General features: G+C 47.1%; 13 non-coding genes across 13 annotated transcripts; all 13 read left to right on the plus strand.

Annotated features, from left to right (window-relative positions):
* The first annotated feature begins 134 nt into the window (after positions 1-134).
* On the plus strand, positions 135-325 carry LOC142262150 (U2 spliceosomal RNA). Its single transcript, XR_012729600.1, has one exon. It is a non-coding gene; the product is annotated as a U2 spliceosomal RNA (small nuclear RNA).
* Positions 326-1,442: 1,117 nt separating this feature from the next.
* On the plus strand, positions 1,443-1,633 carry LOC142262151 (U2 spliceosomal RNA). The gene has a single exon (XR_012729601.1). It is a non-coding gene; the product is annotated as a U2 spliceosomal RNA (small nuclear RNA).
* Positions 1,634-2,750: 1,117 nt separating this feature from the next.
* Positions 2,751-2,941, plus strand: LOC142262152 (U2 spliceosomal RNA). Its single transcript, XR_012729602.1, has one exon. It is a non-coding gene; the product is annotated as a U2 spliceosomal RNA (small nuclear RNA).
* A 1,117-nt stretch (positions 2,942-4,058) lies between these two features.
* Positions 4,059-4,249, plus strand: LOC142262153 (U2 spliceosomal RNA). The gene has a single exon (XR_012729603.1). It is a non-coding gene; the product is annotated as a U2 spliceosomal RNA (small nuclear RNA).
* A 1,117-nt stretch (positions 4,250-5,366) lies between these two features.
* Positions 5,367-5,557, plus strand: LOC142262154 (U2 spliceosomal RNA). The gene has a single exon (XR_012729604.1). It is a non-coding gene; the product is annotated as a U2 spliceosomal RNA (small nuclear RNA).
* Positions 5,558-6,674: 1,117 nt separating this feature from the next.
* On the plus strand, positions 6,675-6,865 carry LOC142262156 (U2 spliceosomal RNA). The gene has a single exon (XR_012729606.1). It is a non-coding gene; the product is annotated as a U2 spliceosomal RNA (small nuclear RNA).
* A 1,919-nt stretch (positions 6,866-8,784) lies between these two features.
* Positions 8,785-8,977, plus strand: LOC142262291 (U2 spliceosomal RNA). Its single transcript, XR_012729726.1, has one exon. It is a non-coding gene; the product is annotated as a U2 spliceosomal RNA (small nuclear RNA).
* Positions 8,978-10,094: 1,117 nt separating this feature from the next.
* On the plus strand, positions 10,095-10,285 carry LOC142262157 (U2 spliceosomal RNA). The gene has a single exon (XR_012729607.1). It is a non-coding gene; the product is annotated as a U2 spliceosomal RNA (small nuclear RNA).
* A 1,117-nt stretch (positions 10,286-11,402) lies between these two features.
* Positions 11,403-11,593, plus strand: LOC142262273 (U2 spliceosomal RNA). Its single transcript, XR_012729711.1, has one exon. It is a non-coding gene; the product is annotated as a U2 spliceosomal RNA (small nuclear RNA).
* A 1,117-nt stretch (positions 11,594-12,710) lies between these two features.
* Positions 12,711-12,901, plus strand: LOC142262158 (U2 spliceosomal RNA). The gene has a single exon (XR_012729608.1). It is a non-coding gene; the product is annotated as a U2 spliceosomal RNA (small nuclear RNA).
* A 1,117-nt stretch (positions 12,902-14,018) lies between these two features.
* Positions 14,019-14,209, plus strand: LOC142262160 (U2 spliceosomal RNA). The gene has a single exon (XR_012729609.1). It is a non-coding gene; the product is annotated as a U2 spliceosomal RNA (small nuclear RNA).
* A 1,117-nt stretch (positions 14,210-15,326) lies between these two features.
* Positions 15,327-15,517, plus strand: LOC142262161 (U2 spliceosomal RNA). Its single transcript, XR_012729610.1, has one exon. It is a non-coding gene; the product is annotated as a U2 spliceosomal RNA (small nuclear RNA).
* Positions 15,518-16,839: 1,322 nt separating this feature from the next.
* On the plus strand, positions 16,840-17,024 carry LOC142262319 (U2 spliceosomal RNA). Its single transcript, XR_012729750.1, has one exon. It is a non-coding gene; the product is annotated as a U2 spliceosomal RNA (small nuclear RNA).
* The last annotated feature ends 243 nt before the right edge of the window (positions 17,025-17,267 follow it).

A 17,267-nucleotide genomic window follows, 5' to 3' on the forward strand; every position in this document is an offset into this window, starting at 1 on the left:
CAGCCTTTTCAAGGGTTGGCTTGGGTGACAAAATGTCTTGTGTAGGCGTGGGTTTGTCTCCCTCTCGCTCTCTCTCCCTAAGATGTGTCCGGCATAGGCCAGGGTGCCACTCGAGGCCCAAACCAATTCTGGTTATCGCTTCTCGGCCTTTTGGCTAAGATCAAGTGTAGTATCTGTTCTTATCAGTTTAATATCTGATACGTCCCCTATCTGGGGACCATATATTAAATGGATTTTTAGAACAGGGAGATGGAAAAAGAGCTTGCTCTGTCCACTCCACGCATTGACCTGGTATTGCAGTACCTCCAGGAACGGTGCACCCCTTCTTAACCCAGTTTCCAAAAGCAGAACTCGATTCACCTGATTCATATTAGCCCGATTAGCGAATTGAAATGAATTTTTATCTAACACACTTTTTACTTGCTTTATTCATCCAAATAGCAAACTCATCACCACTCAACTTCACCAACTCTGCTATGTCCCGTGCAGTATCTTGTTGTCAGTCTAATCTAGATCATGTGTAATTGAATGGAATAGATCCCTTTTGGACAAAGTGGAGTCAGATGCTGCAGTGACCACAGGTGTGAGAGGATCTACAATTGGCATCTGGTGTTATCTCTCTGCTTCCACTCCAAATAAAGTTACCTGTTGTTACCTGAACGTCAAATACTAAGAATGGGCGGCCTATGAAAGAATTAGTACTTTCATTAAGTATACTAAACCGGCTAATTGGGAATAGACAAACTGTAAAAAGCCCTCTGAGAAAGCCCCTCTCTAACCTTTGTTAGTAAGCTTTTCTGTAGCCTGCCTGTTGATGTATTTTCGGTTTGAACAGTGCACAACATGAAGAGACGGAACACTGGCGGCTTGTCACAATGCCCCCCGATGACATCACAATAGCGCTGCTGCCTAGAAAACAAGCTGCGCAGAAGAAGTTGTTCTTTGGGTGGGAGGGTGGGCTAGTGGAAGGAGGGGGCAATCTCTTTTTTTCCCGGGTGGTAGGGGGATGACAGGAGAAGGGAAGCGGGTGGTGAGAAAGGTACAGAGGGCAGGGTTTGGGGGCTGGGAAGGAAAGGGAAAAGATTAGGGTTTGGGGATGATGAAAGGGCTTTCTACGGGTAAGGATGGCAAAGGGTGGCAGTGACGGAAAGTCAGGCAACCTGTCCTGTCCGTCTTTTTGTATCGTGAATTGGAAAGACTGCAAGGGGGAGGGGAGTTGCTTGCGCCCTAAAGGAGGAGTTATTCAGATTCATTGCAGTGGGCGGCGGCTGCAAAACGCACCATTCTTCTTGTTTTTGCTCTGCAAAGCAGCCTTTTCAAGGGTTGGCTTGGGTGACAAAATGTCTTGTGTAGGCGTGGGTTTGTCTCCCTCCCGCTCTCTCTCCCTAAGATGTGTCCGGCATAGGCCAGGGTGCCACTCGAGGCCCAAACCAATTCTGGTTATCGCTTCTCGGCCTTTTGGCTAAGATCAAGTGTAGTATCTGTTCTTATCAGTTTAATATCTGATACGTCCCCTATCTGGGGACCATATATTAAATGGATTTTTAGAACAGGGAGATGGAAAAAGAGCTTGCTCTGTCCACTCCACGCATTGACCTGGTATTGCAGTACCTCCAGGAACGGTGCACCCCTTCTTAACCCAGTTTCCAAAAGCAGAACTCGATTCACCTGATTCATATTAGCCCGATTAGCGAATTGAAATGAATTTTTATCTAACACACTTTTTACTTGCTTTATTCATCCAAATAGCAAACTCATCACCACTCAACTTCACCAACTCTGCTATGTCCCGTGCAGTATCTTGTTGTCAGTCTAATCTAGATCATGTGTAATTGAATGGAATAGATCCCTTTTGGACAAAGTGGAGTCAGATGCTGCAGTGACCACAGGTGTGAGAGGATCTACAATTGGCATCTGGTGTTATCTCTCTGCTTCCACTCCAAATAAAGTTACCTGTTGTTACCTGAACGTCAAATACTAAGAATGGGCGGCCTATGAAAGAATTAGTACTTTCATTAAGTATACTAAACCGGCTAATTGGGAATAGACAAACTGTAAAAAGCCCTCTGAGAAAGCCCCTCTCTAACCTTTGTTAGTAAGCTTTTCTGTAGCCTGCCTGTTGATGTATTTTCAGTTTGAACAGTGCACAACATGAAGAGACGGAACACTGGCGGCTTGTCACAATGCCCCCCGATGACATCACAATAGCGCTGCTGCCTAGAAAACAAGCTGCGCAGAAGAAGTTGTTCTTTGGGTGGGAGGGTGGGCTAGTGGAAGGAGGGGGCAATCTCTTTTTTTCCCGGGTGGTAGGGGGATGACAGGAGAAGGGAAGCGGGTGGTGAGAAAGGTACAGAGGGCAGGGTTTGGGGGCTGGGAAGGAAAGGGAAAAGATTAGGGTTTGGGGATGATGAAAGGGCTTTCTACGGGTAAGGATGGCAAAGGGTGGCAGTGACGGAAAGTCAGGCAACCTGTCCTGTCCGTCTTTTTGTATCGTGAATTGGAAAGACTGCAAGGGGGAGGGGAGTTGCTTGCGCCCTAAAGGAGGAGTTATTCAGATTCATTGCAGTGGGCGGCGGCTGCAAAACGCACCATTCTTCTTGTTTTTGCTCTGCAAAGCAGCCTTTTCAAGGGTTGGCTTGGGTGACAAAATGTCTTGTGTAGGCGTGGGTTTGTCTCCCTCTCGCTCTCTCTCCCTAAGATGTGTCCGGCATAGGCCAGGGTGCCACTCGAGGCCCAAACCAATTCTGGTTATCGCTTCTCGGCCTTTTGGCTAAGATCAAGTGTAGTATCTGTTCTTATCAGTTTAATATCTGATACGTCCCCTATCTGGGGACCATATATTAAATGGATTTTTAGAACAGGGAGATGGAAAAAGAGCTTGCTCTGTCCACTCCACGCATTGACCTGGTATTGCAGTACCTCCAGGAACGGTGCACCCCTTCTTAACCCAGTTTCCAAAAGCAGAACTCGATTCACCTGATTCATATTAGCCCGATTAGCGAATTGAAATGAATTTTTATCTAACACACTTTTTACTTGCTTTATTCATCCAAATAGCAAACTCATCACCACTCAACTTCACCAACTCTGCTATGTCCCGTGCAGTATCTTGTTGTCAGTCTAATCTAGATCATGTGTAATTGAATGGAATAGATCCCTTTTGGACAAAGTGGAGTCAGATGCTGCAGTGACCACAGGTGTGAGAGGATCTACAATTGGCATCTGGTGTTATCTCTCTGCTTCCACTCCAAATAAAGTTACCTGTTGTTACCTGAACGTCAAATACTAAGAATGGGCGGCCTATGAAAGAATTAGTACTTTCATTAAGTATACTAAACCGGCTAATTGGGAATAGACAAACTGTAAAAAGCCCTCTGAGAAAGCCCCTCTCTAACCTTTGTTAGTAAGCTTTTCTGTAGCCTGCCTGTTGATGTATTTTCGGTTTGAACAGTGCACAACATGAAGAGACGGAACACTGGCGGCTTGTCACAATGCCCCCCGATGACATCACAATAGCGCTGCTGCCTAGAAAACAAGCTGCGCAGAAGAAGTTGTTCTTTGGGTGGGAGGGTGGGCTAGTGGAAGGAGGGGGCAATCTCTTTTTTTCCCGGGTGGTAGGGGGATGACAGGAGAAGGGAAGCGGGTGGTGAGAAAGGTACAGAGGGCAGGGTTTGGGGGCTGGGAAGGAAAGGGAAAAGATTAGGGTTTGGGGATGATGAAAGGGCTTTCTACGGGTAAGGATGGCAAAGGGTGGCAGTGACGGAAAGTCAGGCAACCTGTCCTGTCCGTCTTTTTGTATCGTGAATTGGAAAGACTGCAAGGGGGAGGGGAGTTGCTTGCGCCCTAAAGGAGGAGTTATTCAGATTCATTGCAGTGGGCGGCGGCTGCAAAACGCACCATTCTTCTTGTTTTTGCTCTGCAAAGCAGCCTTTTCAAGGGTTGGCTTGGGTGACAAAATGTCTTGTGTAGGCGTGGGTTTGTCTCCCTCTCGCTCTCTCTCCCTAAGATGTGTCCGGCATAGGCCAGGGTGCCACTCGAGGCCCAAACCAATTCTGGTTATCGCTTCTCGGCCTTTTGGCTAAGATCAAGTGTAGTATCTGTTCTTATCAGTTTAATATCTGATACGTCCCCTATCTGGGGACCATATATTAAATGGATTTTTAGAACAGGGAGATGGAAAAAGAGCTTGCTCTGTCCACTCCACGCATTGACCTGGTATTGCAGTACCTCCAGGAACGGTGCACCCCTTCTTAACCCAGTTTCCAAAAGCAGAACTCGATTCACCTGATTCATATTAGCCCGATTAGCGAATTGAAATGAATTTTTATCTAACACACTTTTTACTTGCTTTATTCATCCAAATAGCAAACTCATCACCACTCAACTTCACCAACTCTGCTATGTCCCGTGCAGTATCTTGTTGTCAGTCTAATCTAGATCATGTGTAATTGAATGGAATAGATCCCTTTTGGACAAAGTGGAGTCAGATGCTGCAGTGACCACAGGTGTGAGAGGATCTACAATTGGCATCTGGTGTTATCTCTCTGCTTCCACTCCAAATAAAGTTACCTGTTGTTACCTGAACGTCAAATACTAAGAATGGGCGGCCTATGAAAGAATTAGTACTTTCATTAAGTATACTAAACCGGCTAATTGGGAATAGACAAACTGTAAAAAGCCCTCTGAGAAAGCCCCTCTCTAACCTTTGTTAGTAAGCTTTTCTGTAGCCTGCCTGTTGATGTATTTTCGGTTTGAACAGTGCACAACATGAAGAGACGGAACACTGGCGGCTTGTCACAATGCCCCCCGATGACATCACAATAGCGCTGCTGCCTAGAAAACAAGCTGCGCAGAAGAAGTTGTTCTTTGGGTGGGAGGGTGGGCTAGTGGAAGGAGGGGGCAATCTCTTTTTTTCCCGGGTGGTAGGGGGATGACAGGAGAAGGGAAGCGGGTGGTGAGAAAGGTACAGAGGGCAGGGTTTGGGGGCTGGGAAGGAAAGGGAAAAGATTAGGGTTTGGGGATGATGAAAGGGCTTTCTACGGGTAAGGATGGCAAAGGGTGGCAGTGACGGAAAGTCAGGCAACCTGTCCTGTCCGTCTTTTTGTATCGTGAATTGGAAAGACTGCAAGGGGGAGGGGAGTTGCTTGCGCCCTAAAGGAGGAGTTATTCAGATTCATTGCAGTGGGCGGCGGCTGCAAAACGCACCATTCTTCTTGTTTTTGCTCTGCAAAGCAGCCTTTTCAAGGGTTGGCTTGGGTGACAAAATGTCTTGTGTAGGCGTGGGTTTGTCTCCCTCTCGCTCTCTCTCCCTAAGATGTGTCCGGCATAGGCCAGGGTGCCACTCGAGGCCCAAACCAATTCTGGTTATCGCTTCTCGGCCTTTTGGCTAAGATCAAGTGTAGTATCTGTTCTTATCAGTTTAATATCTGATACGTCCCCTATCTGGGGACCATATATTAAATGGATTTTTAGAACAGGGAGATGGAAAAAGAGCTTGCTCTGTCCACTCCACGCATTGACCTGGTATTGCAGTACCTCCAGGAACGGTGCACCCCTTCTTAACCCAGTTTCCAAAAGCAGAACTCGATTCACCTGATTCATATTAGCCCGATTAGCGAATTGAAATGAATTTTTATCTAACACACTTTTTACTTGCTTTATTCATCCAAATAGCAAACTCATCACCACTCAACTTCACCAACTCTGCTATGTCCCGTGCAGTATCTTGTTGTCAGTCTAATCTAGATCATGTGTAATTGAATGGAATAGATCCCTTTTGGACAAAGTGGAGTCAGATGCTGCAGTGACCACAGGTGTGAGAGGATCTACAATTGGCATCTGGTGTTATCTCTCTGCTTCCACTCCAAATAAAGTTACCTGTTGTTACCTGAACGTCAAATACTAAGAATGGGCGGCCTATGAAAGAATTAGTACTTTCATTAAGTATACTAAACCGGCTAATTGGGAATAGACAAACTGTAAAAAGCCCTCTGAGAAAGCCCCTCTCTAACCTTTGTTAGTAAGCTTTTCTGTAGCCTGCCTGTTGATGTATTTTCGGTTTGAACAGTGCACAACATGAAGAGACGGAACACTGGCGGCTTGTCACAATGCCCCCCGATGACATCACAATAGCGCTGCTGCCTAGAAAACAAGCTGCGCAGAAGAAGTTGTTCTTTGGGTGGGAGGGTGGGCTAGTGGAAGGAGGGGGCAATCTCTTTTTTTCCCGGGTGGTAGGGGGATGACAGGAGAAGGGAAGCGGGTGGTGAGAAAGGTACAGAGGGCAGGGTTTGGGGGCTGGGAAGGAAAGGGAAAAGATTAGGGTTTGGGGATGATGAAAGGGCTTTCTACGGGTAAGGATGGCAAAGGGTGGCAGTGACGGAAAGTCAGGCAACCTGTCCTGTCCGTCTTTTTGTATCGTGAATTGGAAAGACTGCAAGGGGGAGGGGAGTTGCTTGCGCCCTAAAGGAGGAGTTATTCAGATTCATTGCAGTGGGCGGCGGCTGCAAAACGCACCATTCTTCTTGTTTTTGCTCTGCAAAGCAGCCTTTTCAAGGGTTGGCTTGGGTGACAAAATGTCTTGTGTAGGCGTGGGTTTGTCTCCCTCTCGCTCTCTCTCCCTAAGATGTGTCCGGCATAGGCCAGGGTGCCACTCGAGGCCCAAACCAATTCTGGTTATCGCTTCTCGGCCTTTTGGCTAAGATCAAGTGTAGTATCTGTTCTTATCAGTTTAATATCTGATACGTCCCCTATCTGGGGACCATATATTAAATGGATTTTTAGAACAGGGAGATGGAAAAAGAGCTTGCTCTGTCCACTCCACGCATTGACCTGGTATTGCAGTACCTCCAGGAACGGTGCACCCCTTCTTAACCCAGTTTCCAAAAGCAGAACTCGATTCACCTGATTCATATTAGCCCGATTAGCGAATTGAAATGAATTTTTATCTAACACACTTTTTACTTGCTTTATTCATCCAAATAGCAAACTCATCACCACTCAACTTCACCAACTCTGCTATGTCCCGTGCAGTATCTTGTTGTCAGTCTAATCTAGATCATGTGTAATTGAATGGAATAGATCCCTTTTGGACAAAGTGGAGTCAGATGCTGCAGTGACCACAGGTGTGAGAGGATCTACAATTGGCATCTGGTGTTATCTCTCTGCTTCCACTCCAAATAAAGTTACCTGTTGTTACCTGAACGTCAAATACTAAGAATGGGCGGCCTATGAAAGAATTAGTACTTTCATTAAGTATACTAAACCGGCTAATTGGGAATAGACAAACTGTAAAAAGCCCTCTGAGAAAGCCCCTCTCTAACCTTTGTTAGTAAGCTTTTCTGTAGCCTGCCTGTTGATGTATTTTCGGTTTGAACAGTGCACAACATGAAGAGACGGAACACTGGCGGCTTGTCACAATGCCCCCCGATGACATCACAATAGCGCTGCTGCCTAGAAAACAAGCTGCGCAGAAGAAGTTGTTCTTTGGGTGGGAGGGTGGGCTAGTGGAAGGAGGGGGCAATCTCTTTTTTTCCCGGGTGGTAGGGGGATGACAGGAGAAGGGAAGCGGGTGGTGAGAAAGGTACAGAGGGCAGGGTTTGGGGGCTGGGAAGGAAAGGGAAAAGATTAGGGTTTGGGGATGATGAAAGGGCTTTCTACGGGTAAGGATGGCAAAGGGTGGCAGTGACGGAAAGTCAGGCAACCTGTCCTGTCCGTCTTTTTGTATCGTGAATTGGAAAGACTGCAAGGGGGAGGGGAGTTGCTTGCGCCCTAAAGGAGGAGTTATTCAGATTCATTGCAGTGGGCGGCGGCTGCAAAACGCACCATTCTTCTTGTTTTTGCTCTGCAAAGCAGCCTTTTCAAGGGTTGGCTTGGGTGACAAAATGTCTTGTGTAGGCGTGGGTTTGTCTCCCTCTCGCTCTCTCTCCCTAAGATGTGTCCGGCATAGGCCAGGGTGCCACTCGAGGCCCAAACCAATTCTGGTTATCGCTTCTCGGCCTTTTGGCTAAGATCAAGTGTAGTGTTGTTCGAAGAGGTGGTTTAAGCTCCAGGCCACCTTAGTACAATGATACAATGCACACTGGAAGGTTGCGCTTGCTAGTACTCTGGGTGGATAGTATATTCATCTAGTGGAAAACATGGCCCTACCAGGATCGAGGCTATTAGACTGAGTAAGGATGGGGGGCTATGGTACAACGTGCCCCAGGACTGACGACCCTGGAGTGAGTCTGAGCTTGCTGGCTTGGGACCCCGGCAAGCCTTGGGCTCTGTAGCACACCGTACCTTGCCTTTTCATACTTTTTGAGCATATTACCCTATCCCGGCCTTCTGGCTAGGAAGGGAAATTTTTATAATCCCGGTCGGAGGTCTGGTCAGCTTTGGGCTGAGAAACTAACACCCGGTTGGAGGTCCGGGTCAGCTTCGGCTGAGAAACCAACACCCGGTTGGAGGTCTGGGTCAGCTTCGGCTGAGAAACCAACACCCGGTTGGAGGTCCGGTTAGCCTTGGGCTGAGAAACCAACACCGGTTGACGGTCCGGGCAGTTTCGGCTGCGAAACCAACAACTAGTAGCTCTCTACTCCACTTGGGTAAGATGCCTGGGTGGACGCTGGGAGCAACGACAAGGCTCAACCAGGCTTCGGCTTGGGGGAGCACCGAAGATCCCTGACCCTTGCTGTGGCCTTCTGGCTCGGAGGGACGGGGTTGATTTTTGGGGACCCTCTCCTCACGGTGGGGTCCACACGAATCCTAGCCTTTGCACTGTTTTTGGTGTGACTTCGGTCATGCATTTTTTGTGGTGCTTTGGAAAGCTTCATTAAATCAAAAATCTGTTCTTATCAGTTTAATATCTGATACGTCCCCTATCTGGGGACCATATATTAAATGGATTTTTAGAACAGGGAGATGGAAAAAGAGCTTGCTCTGTCCACTCCACGCATTGACCTGGTATTGCAGTACCTCCAGGAACGGTGCACCCCTTCTTAACCCAGTTTCCAAAAGCAGAACTCGATTCACCTGATTCATATTAGCCCGATTAGCGAATTGAAATGAATTTTTATCTAACACACTTTTTACTTGCTTTATTCATCCAAATAGCAAACTCATCACCACTCAACTTCACCAACTCTGCTATGTCCCGTGCAGTATCTTGTTGTCAGTCTAATCTAGATCATGTGTAATTGAATGGAATAGATCCCTTTTGGACAAAGTGGAGTCAGATGCTGCAGTGACCACAGGTGTGAGAGGATCTACAATTGGCATCTGGTGTTATCTCTCTGCTTCCACTCCAAATAAAGTTACCTGTTGTTACCTGAACGTCAAATACTAAGAATGGGCGGCCTATGAAAGAATTAGTACTTTCATTAAGTATACTAAACCGGCTAATTGGGAATAGACAAACTGTAAAAAGCCCTCTGAGAAAGCCCCTCTCTAACCTTTGTTAGTAAGCTTTTCTGTAGCCTGCCTGTTGATGTATTTTCGGTTTGAACAGTGCACAACATGAAGAGACGGAACACTGGCGGCTTGTCACAATGCCCCCCGATGACATCACAATAGCGCTGCTGCCTAGAAAACAAGCTGCGCAGAAGAAGTTGTTCTTTGGGTGGGAGGGTGGGCTAGTGGAAGGAGGGGGCAATCTCTTTTTTTCCCGGGTGGTAGGGGGATGACAGGAGAAGGGAAGCGGGTGGTGAGAAAGGTACAGAGGGCAGGGTTTGGGGGCTGGGAAGGAAAGGGAAAAGATTAGGGTTTGGGGATGATGAAAGGGCTTTCTACGGGTAAGGATGGCAAAGGGTGGCAGTGACGGAAAGTCAGGCAACCTGTCCTGTCCGTCTTTTTGTATCGTGAATTGGAAAGACTGCAAGGGGGAGGGGAGTTGCTTGCGCCCTAAAGGAGGAGTTATTCAGATTCATTGCAGTGGGCGGCGGCTGCAAAACGCACCATTCTTCTTGTTTTTGCTCTGCAAAGCAGCCTTTTCAAGGGTTGGCTTGGGTGACAAAATGTCTTGTGTAGGCGTGGGTTTGTCTCCCTCTCGCTCTCTCTCCCTAAGATGTGTCCGGCATAGGCCAGGGTGCCACTCGAGGCCCAAACCAATTCTGGTTATCGCTTCTCGGCCTTTTGGCTAAGATCAAGTGTAGTATCTGTTCTTATCAGTTTAATATCTGATACGTCCCCTATCTGGGGACCATATATTAAATGGATTTTTAGAACAGGGAGATGGAAAAAGAGCTTGCTCTGTCCACTCCACGCATTGACCTGGTATTGCAGTACCTCCAGGAACGGTGCACCCCTTCTTAACCCAGTTTCCAAAAGCAGAACTCGATTCACCTGATTCATATTAGCCCGATTAGCGAATTGAAATGAATTTTTATCTAACACACTTTTTACTTGCTTTATTCATCCAAATAGCAAACTCATCACCACTCAACTTCACCAACTCTGCTATGTCCCGTGCAGTATCTTGTTGTCAGTCTAATCTAGATCATGTGTAATTGAATGGAATAGATCCCTTTTGGACAAAGTGGAGTCAGATGCTGCAGTGACCACAGGTGTGAGAGGATCTACAATTGGCATCTGGTGTTATCTCTCTGCTTCCACTCCAAATAAAGTTACCTGTTGTTACCTGAACGTCAAATACTAAGAATGGGCGGCCTATGAAAGAATTAGTACTTTCATTAAGTATACTAAACCGGCTAATTGGGAATAGACAAACTGTAAAAAGCCCTCTGAGAAAGCCCCTCTCTAACCTTTGTTAGTAAGCTTTTCTGTAGCCTGCCTGTTGATGTATTTTCGGTTTGAACAGTGCACAACATGAAGAGACGGAACACTGGCGGCTTGTCACAATGCCCCCCGATGACATCACAATAGCGCTGCTGCCTAGAAAACAAGCTGCGCAGAAGAAGTTGTTCTTTGGGTGGGAGGGTGGGCTAGTGGAAGGAGGGGGCAATCTCTTTTTTTCCCGGGTGGTAGGGGGATGACAGGAGAAGGGAAGCGGGTGGTGAGAAAGGTACAGAGGGCAGGGTTTGGGGGCTGGGAAGGAAAGGGAAAAGATTAGGGTTTGGGGATGATGAAAGGGCTTTCTACGGGTAAGGATGGCAAAGGGTGGCAGTGACGGAAAGTCAGGCAACCTGTCCTGTCCGTCTTTTTGTATCGTGAATTGGAAAGACTGCAAGGGGGAGGGGAGTTGCTTGCGCCCTAAAGGAGGAGTTATTCAGATTCATTGCAGTGGGCGGCGGCTGCAAAACGCACCATTCTTCTTGTTTTTGCTCTGCAAAGCAGCCTTTTCAAGGGTTGGCTTGGGTGACAAAATGTCTTGTGTAGGCGTGGGTTTGTCTCCCTCTCGCTCTCTCTCCCTAAGATGTGTCCGGCATAGGCCAGGGTGCCACTCGAGGCCCAAACCAATTTTGGTTATCGCTTCTCGGCCTTTTGGCTAAGATCAAGTGTAGTATCTGTTCTTATCAGTTTAATATCTGATACGTCCCCTATCTGGGGACCATATATTAAATGGATTTTTAGAACAGGGAGATGGAAAAAGAGCTTGCTCTGTCCACTCCACGCATTGACCTGGTATTTCAGTACCTCCAGGAACGGTGCACCCCTTCTTAACCCAGTTTCCAAAAGCAGAACTCGATTCACCTGATTCATATTAGCCCGATTAGCGAATTGAAATGAATTTTTATCTAACACACTTTTTACTTGCTTTATTCATCCAAATAGCAAACTCATCACCACTCAACTTCACCAACTCTGCTATGTCCCGTGCAGTATCTTGTTGTCAGTCTAATCTAGATCATGTGTAATTGAATGGAATAGATCCCTTTTGGACAAAGTGGAGTCAGATGCTGCAGTGACCACAGGTGTGAGAGGATCTACAATTGGCATCTGGTGTTATCTCTCTGCTTCCACTCCAAATAAAGTTACCTGTTGTTACCTGAACGTCAAATACTAAGAATGGGCGGCCTATGAAAGAATTAGTACTTTCATTAAGTATACTAAACCGGCTAATTGGGAATAGACAAACTGTAAAAAGCCCTCTGAGAAAGCCCCTCTCTAACCTTTGTTAGTAAGCTTTTCTGTAGCCTGCCTGTTGATGTATTTTCGGTTTGAACAGTGCACAACATGAAGAGACGGAACACTGGCGGCTTGTCACAATGCCCCCCGATGACATCACAATAGCGCTGCTGCCTAGAAAACAAGCTGCGCAGAAGAAGTTGTTCTTTGGGTGGGAGGGTGGGCTAGTGGAAGGAGGGGGCAATCTCTTTTTTTCCCGGGTGGTAGGGGGATGACAGGAGAAGGGAAGCGGGTGGTGAGAAAGGTACAGAGGGCAGGGTTTGGGGGCTGGGAAGGAAAGGGAAAAGATTAGGGTTTGGGGATGATGAAAGGGCTTTCTACGGGTAAGGATGGCAAAGGGTGGCAGTGACGGAAAGTCAGGCAACCTGTCCTGTCCGTCTTTTTGTATCGTGAATTGGAAAGACTGCAAGGGGGAGGGGAGTTGCTTGCGCCCTAAAGGAGGAGTTATTCAGATTCATTGCAGTGGGCGGCGGCTGCAAAACGCACCATTCTTCTTGTTTTTGCTCTGCAAAGCAGCCTTTTCAAGGGTTGGCTTGGGTGACAAAATGTCTTGTGTAGGCGTGGGTTTGTCTCCCTCTCGCTCTCTCTCCCTAAGATGTGTCCGGCATAGGCCAGGGTGCCACTCGAGGCCCAAACCAATTCTGGTTATCGCTTCTCGGCCTTTTGGCTAAGATCAAGTGTAGTATCTGTTCTTATCAGTTTAATATCTGATACGTCCCCTATCTGGGGACCATATATTAAATGGATTTTTAGAACAGGGAGATGGAAAAAGAGCTTGCTCTGTCCACTCCACGCATTGACCTGGTATTGCAGTACCTCCAGGAACGGTGCACCCCTTCTTAACCCAGTTTCCAAAAGCAGAACTCGATTCACCTGATTCATATTAGCCCGATTAGCGAATTGAAATGAATTTTTATCTAACACACTTTTTACTTGCTTTATTCATCCAAATAGCAAACTCATCACCACTCAACTTCACCAACTCTGCTATGTCGCGTGCAGTATCTTGTTGTCAGTCTAATCTAGATCATGTGTAATTGAATGGAATAGATCCCTTTTGGACAAAGTGGAGTCAGATGCTGCAGTGACCACAGGTGTGAGAGGATCTACAATTGGCATCTGGTGTTATCTCTCTGCTTCCACTCCAAATAAAGTTACCTGTTGTTACCTGAACGTCAAATACTAAGAATGGGCGGCCTATGAAAGAATTAGTACTTTCATTAAGTATACTAAACCGGCTAATTGGGAATAGACAAACTGTAAAAAGCCCTCTGAGAAAGCCCCTCTCTAACCTTTGTTAGTAAGCTTTTCTGTAGCCTGCCTGTTGATGTATTTTCGGTTTGAACAGTGCACAACATGAAGAGACGGAACACTGGCGGCTTGTCACAATGCCCCCCGATGACATCACAATAGCGCTGCTGCCTAGAAAACAAGCTGCGCAGAAGAAGTTGTTCTTTGGGTGGGAGGGTGGGCTAGTGGAAGGAGGGGGCAATCTCTTTTTTTCCCGGGTGGTAGGGGGATGACAGGAGAAGGGAAGCGGGTGGTGAGAAAGGTACCGAGGGCAGGGTTTGGGGGCTGGGAAGGAAAGGGAAAAGATTAGGGTTTGGGGATGATGAAAGGGCTTTCTACGGGTAAGGATGGCAAAGGGTGGCAGTGACGGAAAGTCAGGCAACCTGTCCTGTCCGTCTTTTTGTATCGTGAATTGGAAAGACTGCAAGGGGGAGGGGAGTTGCTTGCGCCCTAAAGGAGGAGTTATTCAGATTCATTGCAGTGGGCGGCGGCTGCAAAACGCACCATTCTTCTTGTTTTTGCTCTGCAAAGCAGCCTTTTCAAGGGTTGGCTTGGGTGACAAAATGTCTTGTGTAGGCGTGGGTTTGTCTCCCTCTCGCTCTCTCTCCCTAAGATGTGTCCGGCATAGGCCAGGGTGCCACTCGAGGCCCAAACCAATTCTGGTTATCGCTTCTCGGCCTTTTGGCTAAGATCAAGTGTAGTATCTGTTCTTATCAGTTTAATATCTGATACGTCCCCTATCTGGGGACCATATATTAAATGGATTTTTAGAACAGGGAGATGGAAAAAGAGCTTGCTCTGTCCACTCCACGCATTGACCTGGTATTGCAGTACCTCCAGGAACGGTGCACCCCTTCTTAACCCAGTTTCCAAAAGCAGAACTCGATTCACCTGATTCATATTAGCCCGATTAGCGAATTGAAATGAATTTTTATCTAACACACTTTTTACTTGCTTTATTCATCCAAATAGCAAACTCATCACCACTCAACTTCACCAACTCTGCTATGTCCCGTGCAGTATCTTGTTGTCAGTCTAATCTAGATCATGTGTAATTGAATGGAATAGATCCCTTTTGGACAAAGTGGAGTCAGATGCTGCAGTGACCACAGGTGTGAGAGGATCTACAATTGGCATCTGGTGTTATCTCTCTGCTTCCACTCCAAATAAAGTTACCTGTTGTTACCTGAACGTCAAATACTAAGAATGGGCGGCCTATGAAAGAATTAGTACTTTCATTAAGTATACTAAACCGGCTAATTGGGAATAGACAAACTGTAAAAAGCCCTCTGAGAAAGCCCCTCTCTAACCTTTGTTAGTAAGCTTTTCTGTAGCCTGCCTGTTGATGTATTTTCGGTTTGAACAGTGCACAACATGAAGAGACGGAACACTGGCGGCTTGTCACAATGCCCCCCGATGACATCACAATAGCGCTGCTGCCTAGAAAACAAGCTGCGCAGAAGAAGTTGTTCTTTGGGTGGGAGGGTGGGCTAGTGGAAGGAGGGGGCAATCTCTTTTTTTCCCGGGTGGTAGGGGGATGACAGGAGAAGGGAAGCGGGTGGTGAGAAAGGTACAGAGGGCAGGGTTTGGGGGCTGGGAAGGAAAGGGAAAAGATTAGGGTTTGGGGATGATGAAAGGGCTTTCTACGGGTAAGGATGGCAAAGGGTGGCAGTGACGGAAAGTCAGGCAACCTGTCCTGTCCGTCTTTTTGTATCGTGAATTGGAAAGACTGCAAGGGGGAGGGGAGTTGCTTGCGCCCTAAAGGAGGAGTTATTCAGATTCATTGCAGTGGGCGGCGGCTGCAAAACGCACCATTCTTCTTGTTTTTGCTCTGCAAAGCAGCCTTTTCAAGGGTTGGCTTGGGTGACAAAATGTCTTGTGTAGGCGTGGGTTTGTCTCCCTCTCGCTCTCTCTCCCTAAGATGTGTCCGGCATAGGCCAGGGTGCCACTCGAGGCCCAAACCAATTCTGGTTATCGCTTCTCGGCCTTTTGGCTAAGATCAAGTGTAGTATCTGTTCTTATCAGTTTAATATCTGATACGTCCCCTATCTGGGGACCATATATTAAATGGATTTTTAGAACAGGGAGATGGAAAAAGAGCTTGCTCTGTCCACTCCACGCATTGACCTGGTATTGCAGTACCTCCAGGAACGGTGCACCCCTTCTTAACCCAGTTTCCAAAAGCAGAACTCGATTCACCTGATTCATATTAGCCCGATTAGCGAATTGAAATGAATTTTTATCTAACACACTTTTTACTTGCTTTATTCATCCAAATAGCAAACTCATCACCACTCAACTTCACCAACTCTGCTATGTCCCGTGCAGTATCTTGTTGTCAGTCTAATCTAGATCATGTGTAATTGAATGGAATAGATCCCTTTTGGACAAAGTGGAGTCAGATGCTGCAGTGACCACAGGTGTGAGAGGATCTACAATTGGCATCTGGTGTTATCTCTCTGCTTCCACTCCAAATAAAGTTACCTGTTGTTACCTGAACGTCAAATACTAAGAATGGGCGGCCTATGAAAGAATTAGTACTTTCATTAAGTATACTAAACCGGCTAATTGGGAATAGACAAACTGTAAAAAGCCCTCTGAGAAAGCCCCTCTCTAACCTTTGTTAGTAAGCTTTTCTGTAGCCTGCCTGTTGATGTATTTTCGGTTTGAACAGTGCACAACATGAAGAGACGGAACACTGGCGGCTTGTCACAATGCCCCCCGATGACATCACAATAGCGCTGCTGCCTAGAAAACAAGCTGCGCAGAAGAAGTTGTTCTTTGGGTGGGAGGGTGGGCTAGTGGAAGGAGGGGGCAATCTCTTTTTTTCCCGGGTGGTAGGGGGATGACAGGAGAAGGGAAGCGGGTGGTGAGAAAGGTACAGAGGGCAGGGTTTGGGGGCTGGGAAGGAAAGGGAAAAGATTAGGGTTTGGGGATGATGAAAGGGCTTTCTACGGGTAAGGATGGCAAAGGGTGGCAGTGACGGAAAGTCAGGCAACCTGTCCTGTCCGTCTTTTTGTATCGTGAATTGGAAAGACTGCAAGGGGGAGGGGAGTTGCTTGCGCCCTAAAGGAGGAGTTATTCAGATTCATTGCAGTGGGCGGCGGCTGCAAAACGCACCATTCTTCTTGTTTTTGCTCTGCAAAGCAGCCTTTTCAAGGGTTGGCTTGGGTGACAAAATGTCTTGTGTAGGCGTGGGTTTGTCTCCCTCTCGCTCTCTCTCCCTAAGATGTGTCCGGCATAGGCCAGGGTGCCACTCGAGGCCCAAACCAATTCTGGTTATCGCTTCTCGGCCTTTTGGCTAAGATCAAGTGTAGTCCCTTCATTGGGTTTGCCTTGGTCTTGGCTGGGAGGGGCCCGGGCTTGCACAACCGCCGGCCTCGGGGATTGTTGCGCCTTTTGGTGCTTACGTCCCCTTATGGCTGGTGGTTCCTGGGCTCGGGAGGCGATCACCTGCGGCACTGCGCTTTTGTGTGGTGGCCGATGACCGTTTTCTGAAATTTGCGGATGTAATCTCATCTGTTCTTATCAGTTTAATATCTGATACGTCCCCTATCTGGGGACCATATATTAAATGGATTTTTAGAACAGGGAGATGGAAAAAGAGCTTGCTCTGTCCACTCCACGCATTGACCTGGTATTGCAGTACCTCCAGGAACGGTGCACCCCTTCTTAACCCAGTTTCCAAAAGCAGAACTCGATTCACCTGATTCATATTAGCCCGATTAGCGAATTGAAATGAATTTTTATCTAACACACTTTTTACTTGCTTTATTCATCCAAATAGCAAACTCATCACCACTCAACTTCACCAACTCTGCTATGTCCCGTGCAGTATCTTGTTGTCAGTCTAATCTAGATCATGTGTAATTGAATGGAATAGATCCCTTTTGGACAAAGTGGAGTCAGATGCT

The sequence above is a fragment of the Anomaloglossus baeobatrachus genome, unplaced genomic scaffold, assembly GCF_048569485.1.
Source record: "Anomaloglossus baeobatrachus isolate aAnoBae1 unplaced genomic scaffold, aAnoBae1.hap1 Scaffold_243, whole genome shotgun sequence".
Classification (NCBI taxonomy): domain Eukaryota; kingdom Metazoa; phylum Chordata; class Amphibia; order Anura; family Aromobatidae; genus Anomaloglossus; species Anomaloglossus baeobatrachus.